Source organism: Mesocricetus auratus, unplaced genomic scaffold (genome assembly GCF_017639785.1).
Source record: "Mesocricetus auratus isolate SY011 unplaced genomic scaffold, BCM_Maur_2.0 Super-Scaffold_100004, whole genome shotgun sequence".
NCBI lineage: Eukaryota > Metazoa > Chordata > Mammalia > Rodentia > Cricetidae > Mesocricetus > Mesocricetus auratus.
Window position 1 is genome coordinate 45923780 of NW_024429189.1, and position 21073 is coordinate 45944852.

The window sequence follows — 21073 nt, forward strand, 5'->3', positions numbered from 1 at the left end:
GTAATTATAACAGTTGCTGCTAGGTCTAGAAATTTTCATATCCCAGACTTTTCAGGAGTGGGCTCGGTTTCTCTTCAAGAGCCACCATGAGTGAGCATCCAAAAATAGCCGATGGTGGGACACGTACAACACAAAGGGATAGACCCAGCCTGTTTACACAGTGAAGGTCATTTAAACAGGCACATGTGTGAGCCCCAGAGAGACCTCCAGCCAACCAGCCCCATTAGGAAAGGCAGCTTCCTCTCCCAACAGCATGTGGTTTACTCTAGGGAGTACAAGCAGGAGATGTCACAGTGTGTTCCAAGACCTCTGGGCTCACACCTTGGGCAGCCACTGACTCATTGGCATTCTAGGTCTTCCGACTTCTCAAGTGCACCCAAACTCTGTCTTGCCTTGGTTTTTTTTCTTAGTTATTCTCGGATTAGAAATTATTATTTTTTCTTCTCCCCGTAAGGCTCGGAGGAAATGTCATCACATTTATAGCTTGTCCAAGAGTCTTTGCCTAATGGCTGGCTCTAAGCTGTCCACTTTCTTCACAACTACATTATTTTCTTTTTTTTTCTGGTACTTTGAAATAATCTTTGTTTAGCTGTTCTTTGTGTCTTCATTCATATTTTAGAGCAATGGGTCTTAATCTGTGGGTTGTCAAAGACCCTTTCACAGGGGTCACCTAAGACTATTGGAAAACACAGATGTTTACATCACGATTCATAATTACAGTTATGAAGTAGCAACAAAAATAACTTCATGGTTGGGAGTCACCAACCATAGGTCACCAACACAAGGAACTGTCTGTATTAAAGGGTTGCAGCATCAGGAAGGTTGAGAACCAGGAAGGTTGAGCATGACCTTGGTTATCCTCCAGCCCTTGCATCTAGAAGGTGCTCACAAATACATGCTGATTCAATGAGAAGAAAAAAACAAACAAACAACCAAAAAAACAGGCGTTGGTGGCTCACGCCTTTAATCCCAGCACTCGAGAGGTAGAGGCAGGCCAATTTCTGTGAGTTCGAGGCCAGCCTGGTTTAAAGACTGAGTTCCAGGACAGCTTCCAAAACAATACAGAGAAACCCTGTCTTGGAAAACCAAAAAAGAAAAGAAAAAAAATCAGGAAAAGTGATGTTTGAAAAGAGGAAGGAGTCTCCTGATCTACAACTGAGTGATAAGGGAAATTTGGTTTGACAGCATCAGTTGCCCGGTGAAGTTTCAAAGGTGGGACCCTGGAGATCTGCCCCAGCACTTACGCTCCTCGGGCCTCTCATTTTTCCAGGCACCAGAACTCAGCCAGAAACCACTCAACTGCAAATCCAGTTGAAGGGATTGGTGGAGAACCAAAGCACACAGAGGTAGGGGACCTTGTATTTCATACACTTCGGAGAATTCTACTCATTTTTAAATTTCCAGTCCTTGCACCCATTAAAGGGGAAAATATTGGACAATTCTTTGGGGGTGTCAATGCCACATCTCAAATTATAAGAGTCATTTTTAATATTTGGATTTTTAATATTTGGTTGAAACAGCTTATTGATGTTTTAGGCTAGGACCAATGCTATGCTTTGTCCCTTTTGCTTTGAATGTGAGTGTGTGTGTATGTGTATCTTTTGTGTCGTGAAGTCAGTAAAATGGTTAGGATGTGAAATCCTTCTTGCTGTTTCTCCATTGTGTACACAAAGCAGATACCAATATATGGGGATAGACCCCAGAAAGCTCACTTAATACAACAGGAATTGTCTCCCCTGTGTATGTGTGACTCATCAAAACCACCAAAGTAAAGGGCAGCAGAAACAAAAACACCATGACTCTTAAAACGACTTCCCTGCAGTCGGGGAACGACTCATATATGCAGCCATTTACTGTGCATCTATTCCTCAAAAGCACTCACTCTCTGCGCGTTGGAAATCCTGTTTATTGAGCAAGTGAAGCTGTCAGGAAAAGAAGTTGGATTCAGACCCAGCTGTGTGCCTGTAGAACCCACAAGCAAATACAGTTCTCCAAATGCATAGACATGTCAGCCCTGTTCCCGAAGTGGGAAGCGCTCAGCTATCATCCTGAAGATCAGTCTGACCCAGTCCTTCCAAACTACAAAGCACACCCGAGTGACCTAGGAGCTCTTGATGGGAAGCAGATTCGGACTCACTAGATTTCTGAGGGACCCCTAGAGTTGGCTTCTCTAACAGTCCCCTGGTGTTGATACTGTCCTCTGCCGACCATTCTTGGAGGAACGAGGGCCTAAGCACGGGCGACCTGATGCTGTTGCAGCTTTAAAGTTGCTGACACAGTGCCCTCTGGTGGCTCCTAGAATAATTGCCCTCTGTGCTAGACACCCCTGTATTCTCAAATTAAACATCCACAACTGCTTTCTAATTATCCCAGGTAAATGCTCTTCGAAACTGCTGTCTTCACAACAGTCTCATGTCGTTGCTATATGCATGTACTGATACATATTACTATCATAATTCTCAGCCTATCCAGGAAGACGCTCTTTGCCAAATCGGTCCTATAGCTGACTTTCTTTTTCTGTTAGTAGACTTGTTTTTAAAGGGAATTTAAATGGGGAGACCAATATTGCTTAGCAAAGATACAAAGCAACTGTAAAATTAAACGCAAGGAAAACACACCAGTGTGGGGAAGTTCAGACAGCTGCCTTCAAAGCTCTCAACCCAAGACTCACTCTGTAATTGTTACAGGGAGATTAGCTGGTGTTAGAGAGTGTTAAAGACTCCAGCAGTAAACTGGCTTTGTTTGGACGGTATCAGGAGGATTGGCGAGCGCTGAGCAGCGATCAACTGCTATGCACTTCAGCGTTGCTTAAAGTAGTGGGTATGCAGGGTTTAAGTGAGCGCTTGAGAGACCTGCTGCAGGTGATAACTGCTAAGCGCTTTGATTTTTCTCTACCCATGCCATCTGTAGTTGAGAGGCGATTTCAGGGATCTCAGCCAATTAGTGCCGAAATAGGATGGTCCCAGGTGACCAGTGAACATTCTGCATTGTGACTAAGGTAGCCCTGACTTATTCCTAGGCAAATACACTGATAAATTTCCAGATGCTTCTAAAATCTCCACCTCTAATAAGCTTACCCTTATGCATCCAATCAGGCATAGTCAGTGAACCTGAAGGTACAAAGACTTGCGATGGGAGTGGATTAATTCTGTTTCCATTGAAATGATCAGTAAAGTCAACTCTGAGATCCCAACTTCCAGTGACTGACTCAGGCTGGGCAGCTGAGGCCAGTGTGAGCCTATGAGATACAAGGGAATCCTGGAAAATAATCGAATGGAGGCACCCATCCCCTCCCAGATACATGTAATGTGGGCTAGTGCTCTTTTCTTTGTTTTGGTTTTTCGAGACAGGGTTTCTCTGTAGCTTTATAGAGCAGGCTGGGCCCGGAACTCATAGAGATCCGCCTGCCTCCGCCTTTCGAGTGCTGTGATTAAAGGAGTGCACCACCACTGCCCCGAGGGTTAGTGCTCTTATTTGTGGTCACCTTAGTCCTCCTTCTCATGGGCGAGATGGAAGGGAACGAGACTGGGGACAATGCAGGAGCCATAGGTGATGGAGCTGAGAGAAGGAATCCAGGTTCACAACAGGGCGGGTCTCGGATGAGTCAAGTGTGGTCCCATAGCGGCCGAGTGCGTTTCCTCTCTCTTATCCCAGTGCAAATCTGCTTTACAGAACGTGGAATCCACTGCATGCTAGCTGACACAAAACAAGGATGAACTGTGGGATTTTTAAAATCTAACTGGAGAACCGCAGCACACACAGCAGTGTCAAATATCAGCAGGTGGGCCGATTCAGATAACAATATTGCAGTCCCATTATGTGGGAGGCTGAGACAAGAAACTGAGTGTGAGAGGCCAGCCTGGGCTACAACATGGTGAAACCTATCTCTAGAGGGAATTAAATATCAGTGCATTTCAATGCATATAAGGGACAGCAAAGCCATGTCTTGATACTCAGTAACTGCCTATTATGAGGCAGACATCATCCTCATTTTTATGTATATTATTTTATGAATGTTTTAACACAGCAAGTTGGCATTGTCGTCTAGGGTAATTTACAGTTAAGGAATTTTTCTTTTCTTTTTATATATGTAGGTGTTTTGCCTGTACACCTGTGCACCGTGTGCATGCAGTACCCACAGAAGCCAGAAGAGGGAGTCAGATACCCTCAGAAGTGGAGTTAAGGTTGTTTGGGAGGCACCATCTGGATGCTGGGAATCAAACCTGGATCCTCTGGAAGAGCAGCCAGTGCTCTTAACTGCGGAGCCATCTCTCCAACACCAGAGCTAAGGAAATCCAAGGCTCGGGTTTCTTTGTGCTTGCTCAGTTTTACAGTGGGTGAACGGTGGTGATCACAACTCTAACTTGTGTGTATGAGTTTTCCACGGTAGCTGAGAACAAGAAAGCCTCTGTAGAGATTGGTCTGCTGCACAGTATTCTGTTTTCCTCCCTTCCAGTCTTCCTTCTCCCTCTCATCCTCCTCCCGTCTGAGTTCTTCTTTTCTTTTTACTTTCCCTAGGTAGGTTTTTGCTATGTAGCCTAAGCTGGTCATGATCTAGCACTTATCCATGATTACCAGGGTTACAGGCATTTGCTACTGTGTCTCGCTGTGGAAAGTATTATGAGTGGCTTTGCATTCTAATAGACTAGGCCTCTATTCTTACTATAGCAGTATAATCTTAGAGAAATTATCTAATTTCCCTGACACTTACTTTTCTTATTTGAAATATGGGATAATTATGTCCTTTTTCTATGAGTCTCACCAGAGTATGCAAGATGATACATTTATAATCAGGATTATATTATTATTTGAATTGAAGTTGGCATGATCATTGGAGGTGCAGGCTGAATGTGAGGAGGCTTTTGTAATGCCATACTTATGCTTTATTTTATAGGAAGCCTCTCTGTTTGGGTACCACCAATACCTATATTCCCAACCATTTTTATATTTAATTATTGTTGATTCACTGGAAGCTGCCACTACCATACATTTTTAAAGTGTTTGTATTATGGGGGTTTTCCAGAACATACTGCTATGCTTCATTTTTTTTTTAACTTTAAAGAGTTGACTTTTAATTCAATGACCTTTGAGAAACATACAATGTAAAGTTCATATCCATCCAGACTTCGGTTTGAGCAGCAAATATTTAAAGACCAATCCCTGGAGCAAGGCTTCCCGTGGCACAGAACTTCGCTTCCGTTGTCTCTCTTCCTTTCTATTAAGGCATCAAAATCATCTTAGGCATCATCTTCCTGCTGCTAACAAAAGGGGCTTTCCACACCTTCCTCTCTGACATGTGGGACCGGATCCTCCCTACCTGGGAATGGACTCGGCGCCTTCCCCTCTGCATGCACTTCTTGGCTGCTCTCTGAGCCTTCTTAATTTGCTCCGATTTTCGAGCATACTTGCAAGTCCTAGGTTAATGAGTTTGTTTCCTCACTTGGTTGGTGCTGAGGCCCACAGACTTCTGCCCCCCTTCTATGACTCAGCAGCTTAGATGTAAACTGCTCTGGAGGGAAAGTTAGCAGAGAGCCCAGGGCAGTTTACAAACAAGGAAAGAGATCAAACCCTGCCTGCAGGGAAGGTCAAGACACCACAGCATAACCCTGAATGGAAATAAAAAAAGACAGCAGATGGTGGAAGACAAGTAACATAATACTGAATGGAAATAACAGATGATGGAAATCCTGGAGGACCAGGGGGAGGTTGACGAGACGGCGGAGATCTTCTGAGGTACACACAGCGCAAGTTCTGGGAGACCGTATGCAAATCCCATGAAAGAAGTGGCCTCGATCCCATGGTCACCTGTCAGTGGTTGGCAGAGCCCACACTCCTTTGCTCTGATGTTTAGCCTAGCTTTGCTTTCCCACATTCGGGAGTCTGCAAATGAGGTTGTGTAAAGATAACACAGAACATAAACTTGAAAATGGCAAAAACAAAAAAGCCAGAACAAAGTCACCTTTGGCGGCCTCCGTAGGCTCCTCTATTTGAATGCTTAGTCACCAGGGAGTGGCACTATTTGAGAAGGATTAGAAAGATTAGAAGCTGTGGCTTTGTTGGCTTTGTTTGATGCTTCCACAGTCTCGGCTTTTCTGTCCCTCTCAGCTTGTGGATCAGGGTGTAGCTGTCAGCTACTTCTTTGGTGCCGCCCCGGCCTGATCTTCGTTACTATTGTTTAGACGGTGGACCAAACCTCTGCAGCTGTAAGCAAGCCCTCAGCTAAATGCTTCCTCTTGTAAGAGTTGCCCTGGTCGTGGTGTCCCTTCACAGCAATAGAATGGTGCCCAAGACACCACTTTTTCCTACACCCCTGGTGGTCCCTCAGCACTGTGGGTCTGTTCTGTAAGAAAGTCTATGTACAAGCCTTCTCAGAACTACACATGTACCTCAGGCTTAGACTTCTTAAAACCAAGAACTGAGAAAAGTCTTCCATTTGCTGTGTTTTCATCATGTCAGCTCCTTTTAAATTACAGCCGGTTGTTCTAGAAAAACAGAGAAGTAAAACGCCTCTCCATATTCCATTTCTATGGGACCATAGCCTGCAGTTCCCACCAATTCGTTCCTTCTCTTCCTCCCTTCTTGCCTGTCTGTACACATGCACGTATTGTTTTCTTCCTTCTTGCTTGCTTTCTTTCCTTTATTCATAACTGTTAAAAATTTCCCAGCTTTTTGGTTCCAGAACTCTTTGAAGGAATATATAAAAACATTGAAAAAATATTGCAAGGTATTGGTCCCAGGGAAAACCTGGGGACTGACATACCACATACATACATGGAACACTGCAAGAGAGACGCTGTACATTTGCCCATAGCTTAACAGAAGCAAAGGCAGGGGAGTGCATTTGCTACATAGTTTGTAAGACAGCCATGTACATTTCAGTGTACACAGAGGGCATTTTTTTAGGGCTTATTGTTTAGAAGAGTAATGGTGGGTTTTGACTTGGAGACATTTCCTCTTAAGAAGAAGTCACGCAGTGAAAATATACAGCACAACAGTGTGTTTCATAAGGATGCTACATGTGGCTTCTCAATGCACACTGGTGGTTATGTGGGTAAATGCATCCCATTAAAAGCAATTCTATAAGGAACTCAACAATGCAGATGTGGGATAGAACTTAATATTTGAGCATAAAAAATTAAATGCAAAAATAACAACAAATCTACTCTAAATGGATCATAGACTATGGAAACTGAAGGTATTAGGAGAAAACAGACATAGGCATGGGCAATGCCTTTCTAGACAACATTCCAATAGTTCAGTACACACTAGCAATAACTGATGAGTGGGATTGTATGACATTTAAAGGTTTCTATACAGCAAAGGGACAATGCCTTCAGAATGGTAGGAAACTTCTGTTCACTTGACAAGGGACTATTATGCAGAATGTGCAAAGAACTCCAAAAACGGTTAAACACTGAAAGAACAATCAATCATTAATAAACAGACAAATGAACTGAACAGACACTTCGAATAAAGAAAGGCAAATAACAACCAAACCTATTTTAAAATGTTTCTTTAGCTGGGTGGTGGTGGTGCATGCCTTTAACCTCAGCACCTGCAGGCAGATCTCTGTGAGGTCAAGACTAACCTGGTCTATAGATGGAGTTCCAGGAGAGCCAGAGCTGTTACACAGAGAAACCCTGTCTCGAAAAACTAAAACTAAAATAGTAATAAAAAACTGCTCTTTTAGCCATTTTGGAAATGTGAACCAAACCCCACTGGCATTCTAGCTCACAGCAGTCAGAATGGCTGTCACCAGGAGAACAAATGTTAAGGATATGCACACAGAAGAGACCTTATTGGCTGCTGGTGGGAACGTAAACCGATCAGATGCTATGGCAATCAGTATGGAAGTTCCTCAAAAGGCTAAAATCTGAGCTATGTTATCCAGGTATACCGCTCATGAAAGAATCAAAGCCACTATATAATAGAAGTATCGGCACACCCATGCTTAGGACAACATGATTCACAACAGGCAGCTCATGGGATCTAAGTAACCACCAAGAAATAAATGGATGGAGAGTGTCCCCTTTCCACCAGCCTATGCAGATCTTGTCTGTGAACTTGGGATCTGAGGACCTGGAAGAATGGGGCCGACTACAGTCTAATGCTTCACACCTTTATTTATTTAAACTGAACTTTACTTCAGTGGATGTAATGTAGCAAAGAAAGCAATGGTCCAGGAAAGGTGGTTTGAGTTCAGAAAAAAACATATAAATAAATTCCAGTAAGCACATAGTAAATATTAACAGAGCAGAGCAGCCCTTTCCCAGAACTTTCTCAGGACAGAGGAATTTAAACACAATTGCCTGGCATGTACTATGATTATATCTGGGAAAACACAAAAGTGAGGCAGAAGTCTATATCCAAAGTCAGGGCATACTGACCAGGTTGGGCTCTATAGTTATGATCTGAGACTCAACAAGAATAAACAAATCTTATAAACTAAATGTAAACGTTTGTAACAGTAGGCACATATTCACATCTAAGAACAATCCAGGGAACAAAACGCACTTGAGGTAAAAGGCCCTCTGCTTTTTTTCCCCTGGAGCCTCTCTCACAGTTCCCCATTTGTTCACCATGCATCATTGTTTTGACTGTGTTCCGGCAGATGGATAAAGGTGTGGTACATATACACAAAGGCATATTAGTCAACCATGAGGTTGAACAAAATCATGCCATTTTCAAGAAAATGGATGACACTGGACGCTGTCATCTTGAGTAAGGCAGACAGACATAAAAGGTCAAGTCTTAGGCATTTTCTCTCACATCTGAAATCTGGTGTGTTATGAATGTGGGAGGATGACTAAAGGAGACTATTAGGGACAAGGAAGGGAGTTTTGGGAAGGAGGCAGAAAATGAGAGGAATAAATGGTAAATGCAATCAAAGTACATGCATGTATGAAAACCCATTATTTTGTACATCAACACGTGATAATAGAAGAAAAGTGATTTGGAGATGAAATGTCAAGTTCCAAAGAATTAGACTACGGGGCCATCTGAGCATTCTACCACCCCACCCCCGCAGACACACACACCAACTCACTGGTTTTTTAGTTATTTTGAGCAGAGTTCAAAGTACAGCTCAGACACGGTTCATCCATGATGCTGATGAAAGGACATACCCATTAGCCAGTGATGATGTGATGAAGGACACACCCATCAGCCAGTGATGATGCTGATGGAGGACACACCCATTAGCCAGTGATGACGCTGATGGAGGATACACCCATCAGCCAGGAGAGCCAGGGATGAAACTGATGTTTTCTTCTGGAAACCAAGGAATCTAATGCTGACAAAAGCCAGAGTGAAGACTGCTTCCCTCATGGAAAGAGGTGGACATGACTTAAAGAAGCGAGAAAGTCAAGCCCTTTCTATCCCGCTAGGGCTGAGAAGGAGCCCTGCTTGTGAACCTTTACACTTTACTATACCTTAAGGCTTTTTTTTTTATTTTAAAGACAATATGTGGCCATAAAAGAGAGACATAGCAAGAAAACGGTTAATGCTACTCTTTATCTAGTCCCTGGAGATGAGCAGGACTGAGATTCTGTTTTCTACTTTTGATTAAAAAAATGTTTTTAATTGTGCAAACAGCTCCTACATCCATTGTGTTACTAAACACCATGTTGTATTTTCTTGCAAAATTATGTTAATGCTCAGCTTTATATAATTAATATGTATAGTCATCTATTACATAATTGGGTGTATATATTTATTTTTAAAATATTATTAATGTGCTTTATTTGACATTTTTCCCTATGGGCAAACCATAATTTATTTATTAATTCCACTGTGGGGAAGGCAGGGCTGTAAGACTTTTGACTATTTTAGAAAAATGTAAAGTGCCCTTACAGCTTTACTAAAGAAAACATTGAGAATAACCGTGAATTTCTAATGTGGTCTAAGAAAGGAGGAAGTGTTTTCTCTTCATTCTGAAAAACAAAAACAGTAAACAGTTGTGTGGCTGCTTCCTTCAAGGTCTCTTCACCATGAGTCAGAGCATCTGTTGTTGAACTGTATGAGGCCCCCAGGAGACTGAGTGCATTCGTGTCCCATGTGGGAGGGGGAAGACTCACACACTGTCACCCTTACGACAGGATAATAAGAGGTGAACATGGCTGGGTGGGGAGGAGCGCACTCTGGCTGAAGCCACCAGTAAATTATTGACATGTTCCTGAACGTAATCCCAATAAATTCATTGGTTCACCAAGATGGATTGGGTGGAATTTTTCATTGGCCTGTTATTGCTCTATCCAGGTTTCCCAGGAACATTACACAACATAAGATCATGTCTAGCCACACATTTCAATGGCTGAAGGAAGGGGATCACATAGAGGACTTAAATAGCTCCAGAATGGATAGGGCCTGGGCTGGGTCATTGGAAGCCAAACCAATGAGCAAGAACTGAGAGGGATCATTGCAGGAGAGAACGGACTGTGTTCCCACGAGACATTACAGAAGAAACTGGCAAACAGCAAACTAACAACATTGAATTCTTGGTGGCTATGAAGATGGCTCCAAAGTTTGCCAATCTTTCTGATTAAACCTCCAGTCTGAAAGCTTAAACTGGGCAGGGAGATGGCTCAATGGTCAGGAGTGTTGTCTGCTTTGTCAGAGGTCCCAGGTCAAGTAGCTAACCACCCCCTGTAACTCCGGATCCAGGATATCCGTCTTTGGCCTCTGGCCTCTCAGACTACTATACTTACATGAACACACTCATCTATATACATACACATAATCAAACAACAACAGCAACACATTTTTTTTCATTTTTCAAGACAGGGTTTCTCTGTGTAACTTTGGAGCCTGTCCTGGCACTCACTCTGTAGACCAGTGGCCTCAAACTCACAGAGGCCTGTGTCTCTGCCTCTGGAGTGCTGGGATTGAAAGGCATGTGCCACCACTACCCAGTACAATACATTTTGTAAATCTCAAAACCTGTGGGGTTTGGAAGCAGGCACATCTGAAGGGACCTCTTTTGGTAGATTTCCAACTACCCTTAAAGAGACTGTTAAGGGCAGTGCCTAGGACCTCCTGGCCTTGAGCAAGGAGGTCAGCAAGGAGCATTGCTCAATTGTCTTCTGCCCTGCAACTCTAGCCAGCACCTCTATGGAAGCAGGGAGGATAGTGAGCCTCCCTTACAAAGAAAAAGCCAGTAGGACCACAGGCTATGAGTGTATTGGTCCACAGGTGTCTGAAGTGGTGTCAGACAGGGAAATGTCTAGTTTGAGGAGTTCTAATATTTCCCATCTTTTCTAATTGAAATATGGTTTGCTTCTATTTAAACATTAAAGGATGATGTTGTAACCCTTTGGAGTTATTTAGGCACATGGCAGGAAATAACTTTTCTACTTTTCACCCAGGGATAAATGGACTGGGGCAGCAAAACAAAACAAACAAACAAACAAACAAAAATAAAACAAGAAAAAACAAAAAGCAACCAGTAGCTCTTGCTGTTAACTATCTTATCTGCCCTCGTATTTATGTCCAAATTGTTGTTTATTCTGATGTATGCAAACCCTGAGGCTGTTAGGCAGTCTTGTTGTCTCTAGGGCAACCTTCTCCTCAGGTTAGTAATAAGCCAAGTGCACAAACATCATTCTCTTGCCTCCGAAATGATGAGATTTATAAACGCCTCGTGATTTATCTTAGAAGCCTTCAACTTAGTGCTTAGGCAATTTAAATCTCTTGGCCAGAAGAGTCAAATGTAGAGAGATAGGCCAGAATTTTAGTTTTACATTTGTGGCAGAAATACATAGAGAAGGGTCTAGAAAGAAAGGGGCATGAATAACTCCAGAACATAAATATTTGACTGTCAAGCTTATACTTCTTTCTCCTTGGCATAGATCTGTGATATCTTACTGAAATATACAACTGTGGTTAACCCTTTACAGCAGGTGTAAGATTAAAGGCGACTTTTCGTTGTTTTGTTTTCCAAGACAGGATTTCTTTGTGCAGTTCTGTAGACCAGGTTGGCCTGGAACTCACAGAGATCTGCCTGTCTCTGCTACCTGAGTGTGCACCACCACTGCCTGGTGATTGAAAGTATCTTAGCAACTTAGTTTAATTATGTCTACATTTTGCTAAAGGTGGTTAGAACACACTTTTTTCTTCCTAAATATATTTCTCAATATATTTAAGAATAAGAATGAGTTAACTATTGCCTCTTGCTTGGAAGTCAAAATTAGGACGTTACTCCTTGGGAATGTATAGTATGTTATAAATAGCACTAACTAATATTATTAACAAGGAACTGCTCTACTTTTTAACCAAGAGATAAAAGGTGGCTTTCCAACTGCAGAGACCTACTCTTGCTAGCAACTCACCTCATTTCATAAATATAATTAAATGACCTAAATTTAAACTCCAAATCTGGGGGTGTAGAATTAGAAGTCCCTGGGGTTCTCCTCAGAACAAGCAAGCAAGAAGTCATTTTCTACACCATACCTGGTGCTTAGATGTCATAGCTCCAGAGGGAAGTGTTCAGATTGTGCAATTAAAGCCTCACAAAGGATAAATTATAGTGTGAACGGCAGGGGAAAAAATCAAATGTTGATTTTATCATGTGGAACTCAGAGGGAGACAGTAAAACCTTGAACTGATGGCAGCTTGTGGTTGTGAGAGGTATAAAGTGGGTCTATTGTCACTGGGAAAAATGTGTCACAGATGTATAAAACAGGTTTAACAAGAGCAGACACTGCAGGTGGTTGTGGTGAATTTTCTTGGAATGATGCAAACAAAAGTGGACCCCTCCACTCAGATACAGCACCAAGAACAGGTACGATAACAACCCTGCCCAAGCCTGCTTTGGAGAGACATGGGGTGTTTTGGGGCTTGCTTTCAGAACATGGGAGGAGTTACTAATAAGAGTGTGGGTGACCCTAAGATAGCTGTTCTATGGAAAATTCTCACTCCAGCATGAATGACAACCTTTCCATAGTCATGTACCTGGAAGTCCTCTTTAGTTATCCTTCCATTTACTTTATAGTCAGTCATTTCTAGAGACCATGTGTAGCTGGGGCAGAAATACAGCTCACCTGAACAAATAGGAGCTCTTGGACCCCAGACTGATGGCTGGGAGACCAGCATGGAACTGATCAAGACCCACTTAATGTGGCTGTCAGTTAGAAGACCTAGGCAATCTATGCGGTCTTGGGTAGTAGATCAATATTTATCCCTGGCATATAAATGGACTTTGGGTGCCCATCCGGCAATGAGGGCACTCTCTCAGCCTGGACTACTGGGGGGAGATCCCCTATGGAGTGGGGGTGGGTGGGTGGGACTAGTGGGGGAAGGCAGGGGGAGGGGACGGGAGGGAGAGGGAGCTGGGATTGACATGTGAAGCAAGCTTTTTTCTAATTTAAATTAAAAAATCTTAAAATAAAATAAAAAAAATAGTTGCCATATTGTGATATAGTGGTATTTTGGCACACACACACACACACACACACACACACACACACACACACACGCGCGCACACACACACACGCACACACACACACACAGGCACACACATAGACACACACTTGCTCATTCTTGTAAGATGCTTCTGTTGAACAAAATTTCAAAAACACAGAAATGGAATCGCCTAATTAAAGACATGTGATGAGCCGGGCGTTGGTGGCGCACGCCTTTAATCCCAGCACTCGGGAGGCAGAGGCAGGAGGATCTCTGTGAGTTCGAGGCTGGGCTGGACCGATAGCCTCCAAAACAGAGAAACCCTGTCTCGTAAAACCAAAAAAAAAAAAAAAAAAAAAAAAAAGACATGTGATGAATGTTGCCAAATTTACCTCAAATAAGGCTGTAATACTTTGCACTCCTACTTATAGTGCTGGAGGTACTGGCTTCAACATGTGCAGACAAATGTTGCATGATGAATTCTCAGCCTTTGTAGCTTGAGTTTGGGTTCCACCATTAGTGAGAGCTGAGAGGCTTTCATCATTCGTGGCCCTTGGTAATTGTTTCTCCTGTGGTTTTCCTGTTTATGTCCTTTGTCACTTCCCCACCACAACATCTTTTTCCTAATGACTTGGCCTGTGCAAATTATAATACCACCACTCTGTCTTCACAAATATTTGGGCATTTTTTCCTTTTTCCTTTCTTTTGTTTCTAAAACTAGTGTCTTCTAACCATAATTGTGCAAGTCTCTCTCTCTCTCTCTCTCTCTCTCTCTCTCTATTTTTTTTTTTTTTTTTTTTTTTTTGGTTTTACGAGACAGGGTTTCTCTGTATTGTTTTGGAGGCTGTCGGTCCAGCCCGGCCTCGAACTCGCAAGTCTCTTTAAAAGTGACTTCAAATATCCAATTTGTATATATTATACAAATATGTATTATAATAGATATTTCCCTGGGTTTTGTATTGTGCTCATGAGTGCTCCTTTCCTTTTGTTATTTATTAACACACTCATTCCTATTTGTTTTCTGCTGTTGACAGTGCTTTAGATTTTAATTTTAACCCACAGACCCACTGAGACTCCGTGTTAGTCTGAGGAGAGAAGTTGAATGGGGGGAGCTTTTCTTCAAATGGTTAATTGGTTGCTCTGCTCCTTTTTCTCTCACCAATTTAAATTGCAAATATTAGCCTTACGAAAACTCTATATTCCTCTTATGCGGTTTCTTTTCTTGCTTCATTGGCACACCTTTCTTTTGCTGATTTCATCACAGTATTGTGGCTTCATAACCTCATTAAAAACATATTAACATAGCCTTCCCCTCTACTACCTTTATTATTTTTTTGTTGTTTTTCTGGCTATTTTTGCTTGCATACAATTTCAGATAAACTTCAAGAACAATAGCTAAAGTTTATTACGTTCTGTTGGGATGCTATTGAATTTACAGATTAATTTGGAGAAATTGACATCTTAAAACACTGAGTCTTTTCATTTAGGAACAAGACATTTTACGCAACTATTTATCACAGTCATTTTAATTAACAGTTATCTCTTGATTACACTCAGGTGAAGACAAGTCCTAATTTCAAGTTTTTGTCGAGAGCCACCTGTTCAGCTTAATTATCTCCTTTGTTTTTCTCGACTGTTCTTCCTCACCCTCTGCCACAAACTATACAGCTCATTAGCATTTGGAAACAAACATGTTAGAAGAAAACTATTTCGTTAAACTTCTGCCTGAGAAGAAAGGAGACAAAGTGAGAGCCCCATCTTCTGTCATGCTCATTTGGGATGGGAAGAAACGGAGAGTGCGGATGGAGGGAGAAAGAGCCGAGCTCTAGGAGTTACATGTGCCAGACCCTGATTCTAATAGAATCAGAAAACCCCAGAGTGACTTATTTCATGGGAAATGCAAATTCCCAGAAAATGAGAAGCAGCCATGACTAAGCATGAACAGAAAAGGTCCCTGGACTCAAATATAAATGGTATTTTTGGAATTATAGAGTTGCTGATAATATTTCAAACTGGAAGGAGTACATTTAAATTTTTTTAAAGTTAATAAGCGTTGGGTAAACAAAGCATAAAGAAAATAGGGAGATCTCTTATGAAACTATTTTAACCATTTATCAACACCATGACAATGTAATATACGTGATGCCACCATTTGTATTTCCTGCAAGATGGATAAAGTGTTTTCAAACTGCATCAAATTGGCAATAGAGTGAAAGAAGCGTTTTTGAAATGAATGCCCCAGTCGCCACTAGAGGGAACAATAGGCAGCCTTTCTTCCAAATATTTGAGCAGAAGAATATTACAGAGAAATAAGAGGCAATTGGACTCACAGCACTTGAAACCACCTCAGTAACTTATGTGGAAGAGCCATGGATTTTAGAAACGGTCATCGGATATGACATGTAATCCCGGCAGAGCATCCACTGCCTTTCAAGGGGAGTGTTCGTCTTGGTGGAAGGAAAGCCTAGCTATCAATGAACAACGAAGTGTTTCTAAGGTGTTCATCAGGAAAATAAGCCTTCATTCACATGCAGAAGTCTGCTACTCTCTCATCCAGTAAGCCCGTTGGTAAAAACTGCTTCTAAAGTGGTTTCACAGAGATAAACTCCCTTTATTTCAGAAAACAAAATGAAGACACAGGTTTTTTTTACAATTAAGACACAGAAACAGCTTCAGAGAGGCCAGACTTTGGATGGAACCAAGGGACAGCACAAAGGCCCACTGTAAGTGCTTCTCACAGCAGTTCCTACTGTATTCTCTTAAGAGCACTGTGTTCCTCAGGACTTCAAGAATAGAGGCCCACTACCTTCAGCTTAAATCAAAGGATAGACCGTTTGTAGGCATTTATAGACCTCAGAACTTTAGGACATACAGTGGAGTTTGACAAAAATCCAGTTCACTCTTTCAGAGTCTTCATGATGGCTCCTCCGCTCCAGACTTTTTAGGTTTCCCTGTAGCCGATCATAATTTCCCACTCATTATCTTGACCACAGAATAGTAGGCAGAGAAGTTGGGCCCAACATACACATTTCCATGAACTCAGAGGTCTCTGCCTAGTCAATAAATGACCCTTCTGGAAGTCTACATCCGAAACAGAGAGTGACAGTCACCTGGGAACAGGGAATGCAGGAGAGGTAAAGGTCACTCATTCCATCATGAATATGTCTATTTATCCCCTACTAATCTTCCTTTCCAAAGAATAGTGACATGTTGTAGGGGGAGCTGGGGCCTACTAAAGACCTATCAGACTGTATTATGTAAAATTTGGTATTTTATATAATATGTAATATGATTGAAAAATGTCCTGTCAATAAAGCACACTTTATTGTTTTTAAGGTTTATTGATACCTGGGCTTGTTTTGGCTTTTATGTCAACTCTCCTTTCTGGGGCTAGGTTACATCCTAACTTTAATATTTAAGAGAATTCTTTTAAGCAGAGAAATTGAATCAGTAATAAACTCCTCCATGGAGAATCAACCCCATCAAACCTTCTATGACGAGAACTGAGGAAATTAACGTTTATCCTGATGGCTCCCTGACTTCAACAAATGTCATAATGAAATAATTTACTTCTTAAGCATGTAGGCAGTGAGTGGTTCCCCTCCACTAAATGTTGAGATCTGAATCAGTTCGTTTTCTCATTGCTATGAAAACTACCTGGTAGAAGCAACTTAAGGATATAGGAGCTTATTCTGGTTACAGTTTGAGAGGATACAGCAGAGCATGGCAGTGGTGGCATCAGGGTGAGGCAGCAAGTCACACAGAGAGCAGACAGGAAGTATGGCTGTGATCTAAAATCTCAAGGCCCACCCCTAGTGACCCCCTTCCTCCAGTGAAGGGCCACCCCAGGAAGAGTCTACAGCCTTTCACAAGAGCACCGTCCACTATAGATAAGTGTCCAAATACAAGCCCTTGGGAAATCCTTCACGTCATATGGACATAGCTAGAAATGTTTATTACCATTAAAGTCATTAGAGTTCACATTTCCAGTGCTATTTTATACGCAAAATTAGTTCAATACAAAATGATTTCTCAGCAATCACAGTTTGTAGATTCTAGTATGCATAAGAAGCAAATCAAAGATTGTTATCCAATCAATAGAAGAGTGGACAAGAAAAATGCCTTTTTTGACTAAGCCCCCTCCCCAGGTTACCTTGATACAAATGATTCAGAGGTATCCCAAGAAATCTTTTAGGATAAGCTGAGATGCATGGAAGGAGACAATGTCAAGGCGATTGATTCTCCGGGGAAGTCTTGTCTCCTACTTTCTGCAGGAGATCACTGTGGTGATATTTTGTTTGTAATCTAACAAAGCTTGCCTGAAGATCAGAGTGCAGAGCCACACACATAGTTAAGAGCTAAGCCATTAGTTAACCACATACACACTAAGCCACTAGTTAGCTACAAACTTATGCTACCAGTTAGCCATAGAGGACAGGCAGTGGTGGCCACATCTTTAATCGCAGTACTAGGAGACAGAGGCAGATGGATCTCTGTGAGTTCAAGGCCACCCTGGGCTACACGAGAGTGAATCAGTCTAAAAGAAACAGAGTTCACATCTTTAATCCCAGCACTAGAGAAGACTATAAGACCGAAGGAGACAGGAGCAGTGTAGGCAGAGCAGTCCGAGGTTTAGCGAAGACAGATGCAGTCAGATTCAATCTGAGGATTTGCAGAGACAAGATCATCCTTTCAGTCTGAGACAGAGGTAAGAGTTAGTTGCTGGCTGCTTTGCTTTTAACCCCAATATCTGTCTCTGAGTTTTTGTTATTCATGGGACAAGCCACCACATTGTGCACTTCACATTTGAGACACCCATGCACTGATTAGTTAGTTATATTAGCCTTGGTCTCATTTGCCAAAGTAGTACATGGGGAATCTGGTGTTGGTTTAATGTCTATCTGCAACACTATTAGCCACTAACACCTAAGCAGCGATCTGTACATTCAGTGTCCTGTGAGACACTTTTGCATTTCTTTGAAACAAGTGCTGTGCCAGGGGAAACACGGCTTTTGAAATCAGGTACATTTTTGGGGTGTTAGAATACATGATTGGGTTAAATGATTACAGAAATGTTATGATAGTCTTTGGGACTGTTTTGAAATGTCATAGCATATGGTTTTTTGAATCATAAAAGCTTACAAGTGATAGCAGTTCAAATTGAAAATTGTATGACTAAGGTACTTAAGATATTTGGAAGCCCACAGGGAAGTTTTAGTGTCTCTACAGGGAAAATGCTAGAAAATTGAAGGCATGTAATAGCATGGGAGACTCTAGTCTTGCTTATCATAAGGATCTCCTGGGTTGTAAATGGAATTTTTAAAAAATGATTGTTACAAACCGAAAGGGATTTCAGAAAATGTCAGAAGCAAAACTTATTTCCCCCAGTTTACCCTGTGTTTTTACCTAATGCTTTCTTCACAATGGTAATACATCCCCTTTATTCTCTATTCCTACACTGAACACTGACCCAAAGTCTTTTATCTGTCTTAAACCCCTTTATTCTCAGCTAAAGTTAGGCTTGCTATTGTAATTTGTATTTTCAGTAAGTTTAATCTCTGGACTTAATGAATAAGTTAGATTTTGAGAACTTGCTTATTTTTCCTAATTGTTTCCCTTGGAGAAGAAAACGATCAGCCACTGCACATTTTCCAGTCACATCTTCTAAAGCCTCCAGTGCCTCTAGTCTGGCTTCACTCCTAATTGCTCTGTGCTATTAAACAAAGCATAATTTATTTTCTGAAACTGAGTAGACTTGTCTCAGAGATATGTTCTCACTCTGAAACTGAACTCAGCACTAATCTCTTTAATGTCTTGCCTGAAGAATTCCATGCATCCTTTAGTGGCTTTTATCCTACTTTCCAACCTTTGGAGCAACCACTATCCTATAGTTGTGTGATTGTTAGTAGGCCCAGCTGTCTACATTAGAAGCCCATAGAAGTCAGGGAACTTGTTTTGTAATCTATGCTGCATTGTTTACTGAAGATAAAACATAAGAAGATTTGAAGATTTGTACTCTAGACTTCTGGGCTTCATAGTAGCCTCTAGAAGTAGGGTAAGTATAACTCTGATCTATTTCTCTCCTGTTTGACTTCTGGCTCTCTTGATGGTTTTGGATCTGGAATGTTCCTTAAAGGTCTATGTGTTAAAGGGTTGGCACCTAACTCAGCACTCTTTATTTGGATGTAGTAGAAATGTTCAAGAAGTGGGGTTGAATTGAAGGTCATTTGTGATCTGTCTTCAGAATGCTTGCATACCCAAAGAAGGAACCAGATCTCATTATAGATGGTTGTGAGCCACCAGGTTGGTGCTTGGAAGCTGAACCCATGTCCTCTGGAATTGCAGTCAGTGCTCTTAACCTCTGAGCCATCTCTCCAGCCCCGCTCTCTACTTCTTGATGGTTATGAGGTGAGCAGTTTGCTCCCACATGATGAACTTCCTGGTGTACTTAAAAGACAAGAGTGAGCCTATACCTTTAAGGGATGGGCCATCTCCACAGCCCCTCATGCACTTCCTTTGCCACAGTTCCCAAATCAACAGGACTAATAATTTGTAGATTGAACCTCAACACTGAGCTAAGATAAACTTTTCTTCTTTTTTTAAGTTCAGACTTTTTTGTCACATGCTGTAGCTTAAATATGAAATATCCATCAAAGACCCATGTGTTGAAGGTTTGCTGATATTGGGAAATGGCAGAAACTTTGAAGTAGGGCTTACTTGAAAGAAGGTACATTTTCAGAGGTGTACCCTTGGAGATTTATTGGAATAGTGCTCTCTCTCTCTCTCTCTCTCTCTCTCTCTCTCTCTCTCTCTCCCTCCCTCCCTCCCTCTCTCCCTCTCTCCCTCTCTCTGTATCTTGGCTATTGTGAGGTGAGCAGCCTCCTCTATGATTTGCTTCCATCATGATTCACTGTGTTGTCACAGGTCCAAAGCAATGTGACCAAATAACCAAGAGCTAAAAATATGAGCCAAAAGCAAGCCTTTACTTTATCTTGTCCAAGTTGTCTATCTTAGGTTCTTTGTCACAGCAATGGACAGAGTGACACAAAACTGATGAACTCTACCACCTGACACGATGTCAGTCTATGTATTATAGTAACTACCAGCTTAGATGCCAACTATGTATATTTGGGTCTCTTAAGGACATTTTGCTTATTCCTGTGGATTTTCTCACTCTGATGCTAAAGTCCTATTATCTCAAGCCTGAAGACAGTCTTTAGATCCAGGTGTTGACCTTTAAAAACCAGAAAACAGTCAGAATTCAGATAATTGGTTTCCCCTGTTTTTAAAGAAAGAAAAATGTTTTTCCTAACTGCTACTCTCTGCTAACTCATACACAGTTCCTCCAGGCTACATCTCTTGATAAACTGCAGTTCATGTCTTCTCATTTCTAAGACATTTATGGAAAGTTCCTAACTAAGGGATAATAATTACAAGTGCCATAATCTGTACTTGAACCTGGGCTATATCTACTTCACTCAGCCAAGTCGCTGTCCCATTTAGTGTTCAAGGATTGGATTAGTCACTGGTCACAAGTTTAACCAAAGGAATCAACTTTGGCTAATGTGAATAAAGAGGCTTAGTTAGGTACCAGGCTTGGAGGACAACAGAACTACCTCCAGGATCTGGTGGTATGGTCCACAGTGTTCTCAGGAGGCAGCCCCAACTGTGTTT